Source organism: Sardina pilchardus, chromosome 4 (assembly GCF_963854185.1).
Source record: "Sardina pilchardus chromosome 4, fSarPil1.1, whole genome shotgun sequence".
Lineage (NCBI taxonomy): Eukaryota > Metazoa > Chordata > Actinopteri > Clupeiformes > Clupeidae > Sardina > Sardina pilchardus.
Window position 1 is genome coordinate 16,097,842 of NC_084997.1, and position 8,458 is coordinate 16,106,299.

An 8,458-nucleotide genomic window follows, 5' to 3' on the forward strand; every position below is an offset into this window, starting at 1 on the left:
GTAGAGAGGGGAGGGCAAAGAAAACAAGAAAAAGCAAGAAAAAGCATGGCTGAAGAGCCTCCATGCAGAGAGGTGAAGAAACACAGAGTAATGGGTGAGGAACCGGAGCATGAAGCTACACGAGAGAGACGGATGCATAGAGACACGAGTGCTGGTGCTTTATGAGGGAGAGACAGCTCTCTGAAGCACTGTGACATTGCACAGTCGAAGAGAGAGAGAGAGAGAGAGCGCGTGCGTGTAAGGGAAAGAGAGAGAGCGAGACAGCGAGAGCGTGAGTGGGAGGGAGAGGCAGAGAGAGAGAGACCGAGTGAGCGAGAGAGCGAGAGAGAGAGAGAGAGAGCGGGGAGAGCAATAGAGAGCTAGTGGTGCGGTGTAAACAGCGTGTCAGAAAAGAAAGTGCAGGGACATTTTAACCTGACTACAGCCACAAAGCTAACTGTTGGGTAGAACAATCACGGAGAAGCAGGAAGGCGAGAGACACAGAGGCAGAGAGAGGGAGAGAGGGAAGCAAGAGGGAAAAAAAAGGCTTAATTAATTCATGCTGAAGGGGAGGGATGTTACGGCGGCTCAGTGAAGGGGCTTTGCCACCGCGGCTGGGCTGTCTCTAGCACCCAGCCTGTTCGTAGGAGACTGCAAGTCGGAGACGCACAACACACACACAAGCGCACACACACACACACACGCACACTCTCTCTCCCCATGCCCTGCCTGGAGGAAGCCTGTACTCTCACATCGACACGAGGAGCAGACACCATCACTGAGGTAGGTTTGAGTGTTTACGTTCCTTTTACATTTTTCTCGCTCACACACATTCCCCCCTCTCTCTCTCTCTCTCTCTTTCACTCTCTCTCTTTCACTCTCCTCTCCTCTGTTTGTGTCAAGCTGTTTTTCTCTCTTTTTCTGCCATGCCACATCTGTCGCCTGGCGTCCACCATAAACACCTCACTGATAGACAGTTAAGCATCATGCTTCACATCATGTTTCACATGCTCCATGTTCCATCTGTATTTTGATGCTGAGCACAAGCTGCGTTTGTAATTGCACATCGGCTGGCTGTTATTTGTACCCCCGATAGGCACATGGAAAGACACGTCTGCATCTCTCTCTCTTGGAAAGACGTGTCTGCATGTCTCTATCATTGAACGTGCAGTAAGCTTTTCATTTTGAAAACAATCCTCTCTTTCAAGTTTCTGCCTTGTTTACTACATCTCTGTTGCATTGGCTTGATGCGTCGGCTTTTCCGAAAGAAAAGAGTAGGGAACAACCTTTACTGCAGAAATGTTGGCATTCCATTTTTTTTTAGTGCAACAACGCTGGCATTTTACGTCTGTTTATTAAACGCTTCAGCCGGTGACAGTACAAACAGTGGGGATTTATGCATGCTCCGGTGCTGGTCCGAGAGGTTGCCACCGAATGCTTTCTTTTCCACCCTTGTGTGTGTGTGTGTGTGTGTGTGAGTAATGTGGACCTCTGTCGATTGAAATGAGTCATTCGCTTCTTCCTTTTCAATGGAAATAGATCAATACAGCCAAGTGACAGATGCCAAATGGGCTGGAGCTCTGGGTGCATCGCTACCATCTCCTCTTAATTCCCTTGCCTCCCGCCTGACGAGCAGGAGAGCTGACTTTGACAGATCTGGAATTACCTCACTTAATTAACCCCTGACACGCAAGCATCCGGGGTGGTTCCTGTGCCATCTCTTCGCAGTCCCCTGACGGAAATCCTTGATAACCAAGGTTCTCTAGCCTCTGCACATGATTACCGTGAGGACAGGAAGCTGTCTGTTTCGTACTCTCGTTTTTGTTTCATTATCTGTCCTCTGTCTTTCTCTCTCTCTCTCTTTCTCTCCCTGTGTCTGTCTTTCTCGCTCTCTCGTTTTCCTGCCACCACTGGACCACCCGTCTGATGGCTCTCTTTTATGGCCGTTTATTGATGCAACTCACATTCCCTAGAACACACACACACACACACACACACAGTGAGAGAGGGAAATGGATGGAGAGAGAAAGATGTGTGTGTGTGTGTGTGTGTGTATGAGTGTGTGTGTGTGTGTGTGTGTGTGTGTGTGTGTGTGTGTGTGTGTGTGTGTGTGTCTGTCTGTGCGTCTGTGTGTGTGTGTGTGTGTGTATGTGTATGTATGTGGTGTGTGTGTGTGTGTGTGTGTGTGTGTGTGTGTGTGTGTGTGTGTAGGAAGTCACTCTGTAGAGTAGTTTTCCCTCAGCATGTGTATGTCCATGATAAATAGGAGCTGGAATGTGGATGCCAGCGTTTCATGGAAATGTCGGAAATGGTTCACTGGCGATACACTCCTGCCCCTCTGTGGCTTGTACCCCCCCCCCCCCCCCCCCCCCACCACCATCCCCAGCATCCTCAGCGGCCCTGGTCTGACATGGAGATCAATACGTGAATAAGCTGGCCTCCGTCTGAAAATGGGCCGTCGTGTTGCTCCCCTAGATGATCACTCATACAGTAGCAAGCAGGAAAATGCAGCCTGAAGGGTGCATCTGTTGAATGCACAGTTTTCAAGGTAGCTGCTACGTACAAAAGAATACTGTTGTACATATTATGTCCATATTTGTAACATTTGTAAAAGACGAGCAGTTATGTGTATGAGATATGTAGGTATACTACAAATTTTGGATCATAAAACATGTGTCATTTAACAACACATCTACTGTATATGGGTAAACCACAGAGTGCAGTGCATATTGTGTTTTTCTCAATGGAATAATGCAACTTGATAAAGACAGAAGATAGAAATTATATATTTTGCTTTTGTTCAAAACAGGCCTCTTCTTTGAATTGGATGTGAAATTAAGCATGAAAGGAAAATGATAACAGGAAAATGGTCAAATATGTGGTTGGCCGGCCCCACAGTATTCATGATGCAGTACTAAGGATTCTCCAGACAAAGACGTATTGTTGCCTTTGTCATTGCCAAGATTAATTAAAATTATTAAGATGTTTATTTATCTCTCTTTATCTCTCATATTATTTAGACATAAACAAACCTTCATACTGTTATAGAGTGTATTATTCTTTCTGCTGATGCTAATTCAGACATAAGTCTATTCCAGTCTAGCAACCCACAACAACTCCAGAAAATGTTTTATCAAGACTGAGGTGGAAGAAATGTGTCATATTGCGCATCCCACTTCTTACTCCTTCCAGATTGTTATGGGGTTTGAGAAGGAAAATAAGTCATACTGTAGTTAAAAAGTTTTAATATTGTAATAATAGTGACATAAAATGAAAACACTGACATTTGAGAATGTCTGTTTTCAAATGATGATTTAATATCTGATTTTGAATTAACATTCAAAGGTAGAGAACTCTCGGGGGCCCTAATGCGACAACTAACCAGTGAAATCCATCATCGCAATCTCATCATCTGGAGTAGTGCTATGCGACAGTAGATATCTTCCCCCCCCTGAACATGATTTGTGAATTGACCATCCAGTGGGTTTAGGTTTAATACCACCTCTATAAATATTATTTTAATTGGCCTGCACTGGCCTACCCAGCCACGACTCCCCATCGCCTCTGGTTTCCCTGCCCACGGCCATTCCGTTCCCCAGACACCCTGTTGTGGTGTTCCTCTCCTCCGAGCGGAGCGGAGCGAGGCTGGTGAGCCGGTCTCACTGGGCTGCGTCTTATCATCTCACTGCCATTTCAAATCAAACTCTACCGTTGCCATGACACTCAGCAACCCCCCCCCCCCCCCCCCCCCCCCACACACACACACACACACACACACACACACACACGTAAATATCCCTGATCTTTCCATGCTGGGTAAATGTTGGAGAAAGGAGGGGGAAAGAAAGAAGGAAAGGGAGATATATACAGAGGGAGAGAGAGAGAGAGAGATGGACAGATTGAGTTAGAAATACCCTTGAGTTTGTGTGTTGTGCTTTGCATTGCAAGGATGGTTTAACCCAGTAAAACAGGCAAAAAAATAGTGTTTAGGGCTAACTGAAGTCACACGTAAGCAGCCTAGTAAATTAAAAAAAAAAAAAAAAAAAAAGTGCTGATTGCTGGTCTGGGCGAGAATCTGCTGTGTGCAATGCCCGCCGTGTCTGTGAGGGGGATCTGGCTGGCTGATGCGGATGAGATCTCTTCTTTTGGCAGAGACGGAGCTTCCCTAAACTCAGCTCATCTCGCACACAATGGACTCATTCACCTCATGGACAGATTCAAATCAGATATTATTGTAGTGTTTGTGGTAACTTGACAAAGCTTCTAAAATGAGAAACAGCACCCAAAACAGCATGCTGTTGTTTTTTTCTTCAGAAAATGTATGACACAACTGCAGTGTGTCTTTATTTATAGTTTTTAAACACATGGTTGGAATTGCCTATTACAGAACATCATGTAGGGTTTTTGTTTTACACAAATATGTCCCTTTCAAAATGTAGGCAATTTTTGAGGATTATAAAAATGAATGTACACATCATGTAAAGAGTTCATGCAGGGCAGAAAAGGGCAACTTACAGTAATTTCATGTGCATTAGCCGCAGGGCAGTGCCTCATAGCTGAATAAATTTAGCAAAATCAATATATAAGCCGCGGCTAATAGTAGGGAAATCACGGTAATGACTCACAACATAGTGTGGACTCCTGAGACAACATCCCAAACGTAACCATCATGCCATGGAAAGGAGCATGCTCTCTTTCCTACTTCACCAATCACAATAAATAGACCGTAGCATGAGCCATCACACTTCCCCCCCAACATGTTTTTCTCTATGTGCAGAAAGGAGACATGGCAGGGTGTAGTACACTTTATAGTGAGTCTAAAAATAGAAACGAGTCTTAGCCTTGTCTGACTCACTGTTAGGTGCCAGAGAATAGCCGTGAACATTACTTCCTATGTGTATGTAACTTGGATGCATCTAGCATACTATAGATATTCTTGGCTTTTCTCTAGATATGTCAGCACATTTGTCATTGAACACCATGGGAGGCTTTTTTGTTGTTGTTGTTGTTGTTGAATGACCAAATAGTCTCTTGTAAGATAAGGCTAAATTTATTTGGGGATGTCCTCTCTATATTCAGAGCAAACACCGAGTGTTTGATACGTCATCCCTGTGGAACTCAAGTAAATGCAGAACAATCACACTCTGCCAATACTTTCATGTGAACCAGTGTGAGCACAATTATACCTTTTAAATATATACACAGTGTGAACACAATTGTAGCTTTTAAATATATAGTATTTAAACTGGGCATGAAAAATGCCCCTGGCATACAGTACAGTATATTCTGTTTACTCAATATACAAGCAGTTAGTATCAAATGTATACTTTATATCTTTCATCTGTATTGTTATTTGGAAGCCTAATTAGAAATGAGCTGTGAATATCATGTTGCCAATATGGTGGAATGTAAAACAGACGGATAAATAGTCACAGACAGTTGTATATGTTTGCTGTACTTTCAGATGATTCAGAACGAGTTTGCTTACTGTAACCATGCCTCTCATATGCCCAGTATGCCCTTCGCTTGCTGCTGGATGACGGCTCTACGTCAGTTTTTGATGAGATGTGGTAAGCAGTGTGCATTGTTTTATGCAGTACAGATTAGTATCTGCATGCTGTGGTCTTTGTCTTTGTGCTTGTGGAGAATCACACTTCAGTAGATACTCTACACATCCGCTTGTAATTTCTTGTCAGACTTTTTTGTTTTGGGGGGGGTGGGGTGGGGTGGGTTGAAAGCATTTTTCAAATGTTCTGGATCGGATCTTGTCTCACAAGTCTCGCAAGCTGTCGCAAAGCTTTGTAGGCCTAAAGCTTTTCAAAAGAGATGGAGTGCTTCAGAGTGGAGGAGAAATGCAAAGTTATTCAAAGCGGGCGTCACAGACAAACAAATGAATAGGATTCACTGCAGGTGTCAGAGGAATTGATTTCATGCCGCTCCGTGCTCGTCTGAGCTCTCGTCGGTCCCCGTGAGTTTTGTTATTACAGCTAATATTTCATTATTTAGTGAGGTCATAGCTGCCAGAAATAGGTTCTTTCCCTCTGCACTGACATGTTTGTTTGTCATTGAGGGGCTGCGCGCTTTTCAAAAACTTCCACAAAAATTGAAGTTCAATAGCAAACCTACCGTTTATGACTACTTTAACGAGTATACACTTTTTCTTGTGGTAAAATCATTTACATTTTTCGAGAGGTTTGATGACAGTATGGTTATAGTTTCATGTTTAAATAATCCTTTCTTGTAGCTTTGTAGTTCCTGTAACGCTTTGTTTCTGTTCATGAGGTGCATATGTGTGTAGTATCTTGTGAAATGGAGCTGTTTCTGTAGGCTATGTGGTCGTGTTGTGGTGTGCTTCGCCCGTCTGTGCCTCTGTGGATGGATCCAGGCACATTGCCTGGATGGAAACGGATCTGTCATGCTGTAGAAAGTGCTTTCATGTCACATGTGAATGGGCCTAAAGGCTGCACCATTTTCAGAAACTATCCCTCTTTTTATTCCTGTTATTCTAAATGGAATGCCTATGATAGGTCCATTCACACAGTGGCCTGAAGAGATTTTAAAAATGTTTACCTAGTGAACATATAAAAACTGATTGAAACTGATTGTGCTTCTACAGTGAGAAAGTTCCTCCTCGCCAAGCATCACATATTAGATTATGTGGTGACTTTCCCGGAGGACGCCTCTGATGTCAATCACTCACTAGAATAGTTTCTTTTTTTTTTGTAATTAATTTGGCTACATTATCAAATTAATCAAATTCAAATTCAAATTCTGTAGTTTGTGTACTTGGCCGAGCCATGCCACTGTGCCTTAATAGACTCGCTCTCCATGAGAGAGGAGACTAGTCGAAGAAAGAATATGTGGTGTAGGCCTAGTTATGTTTGTAAAATGGGATTAATGAAACGTGTGTAAGTGTATCCTTTGTATGTTTTAACTTTTGACTTATTTATCTCCAAATATAACACATCTATCTCTGTGCAGCCATGAATATGGCATGATCCTTAAATAGTGGTTACCGTTTATTTGTCCTTACGTCTCCACATTTTGTTTGACGTAACCGTTTATTTGTCTTCACCGTCATAGATTGGGTTCCGGTGTTCATGATAGCATTGCCGTCAGTCAAAAGCAGCCTGAGGATACGTAACACCAGATCTTAATTACGGCAAAACACCTTGCATAAGATGGTATTTCACATAATTTCCACTGAGGTTTTTTCAAGTTCAATACAAGGACGAAAAAAAAAGGCTGTTGGCTAATTTGGACTAGTTTTGGGCTAGTGTCTAACAGAGTATGCCTGGCAACAATTATATACACCTCTAATTTCGCACATTCCTTTTCTTCTCAAATCCACAATCAATTGCTCTGAAGTGCTAGCCGCATCATCTTTATTTATTTATATCTTTTTCCCTTGAATTACAAAGAATGTGCTTGGCTAATTGGTCTGTCTGTTGCTTTGAACATAAAGACTCTTCTCAGGGAGTGTGCAGACACAACAACATACACCACCTTGGACTCTAATTTGAGGCTGTGTTAATGTGTTGCTAATGCTCTCACACAGCCTTAGTACAGTATATCCAAATAGGGCTTAACCAGGAGTGGATTGTTTGCGACCCTGCATTTAGCAATTTCCTTCCAATGATTCCTGAGAACTCATAAAGCCAGAGTGATTTAGACTAACCAACACATTGACATCACGCAGAGAAACAGCTTTGTGAGTCACATTACTGAGTGTATGCTTTCTTATTTCAGTGGTGTGTACAGTGCTTGGCACATAATCAATAAACACATCAATCAGTTGAGCCTCCACACCTTCAGGATGCTGCTTCGAATCTTCAACACATATTCCACACCATACCCTAAAAGGCATACACTTCGAGCCACACGAGGCCTTACCAACAGTGGAAAGACACTCGGTATGACTGATGTCCATGAGGAGAGCTTGTCTGTTATAACAGATTTCCGCTCTCTCACGATCATCTACTTCCTCTCTGATGTGTGGTAATTCCTTATCAGTTCTTCTCTGTCTCTTCCTGGGTTCCACACGCAATTATGGGACAATTGCCACAATAGAGAGTCAGTGTCGCTGATGTTGTGGAGGCATCTGTGACACGCTGTAGGAAGCATTCCCAGATACAGAAAGAGTGTATTGAAAACAAGGCTATATAAACTACAAGCAAACGGCACAAACAACGGCACAAAACCCATACACTGTTCCGTGTGATTTCTGTACAGCAGATATTCACTGTGTATGAACAAATGCTGTGTATTTGTTACAGAGAGGACAGGCAATTGCCAGTCTCAACTGTGGTCTTCACGGCACGCATACAGACACACACAGACACACACACACACACACACACACACACTTGTACGCACACACACACACTTCTGCACGAACACACACACACACTACTTCCCCGCTCAGGGACCTTCTCTTTTTTTAAGCAGCAGCAGCACCAGCTCCGTCTCCACGTCTGCT

The 8,458-nt window shown here is 43.3% G+C and overlaps 1 protein-coding gene across 1 annotated transcript in view; it reads left to right on the top strand.

Annotated features, from left to right (window-relative positions):
• Positions 1–484: 484 nt before the first annotated feature.
• Positions 485–8,458, top strand: part of LOC134078416 (diacylglycerol kinase beta) — a gene marked incomplete in the record, with an annotated part of 92,319 nt that continues 84,345 nt past the window's right edge. The window contains 1 exon segment of the mRNA XM_062534353.1: positions 485–762.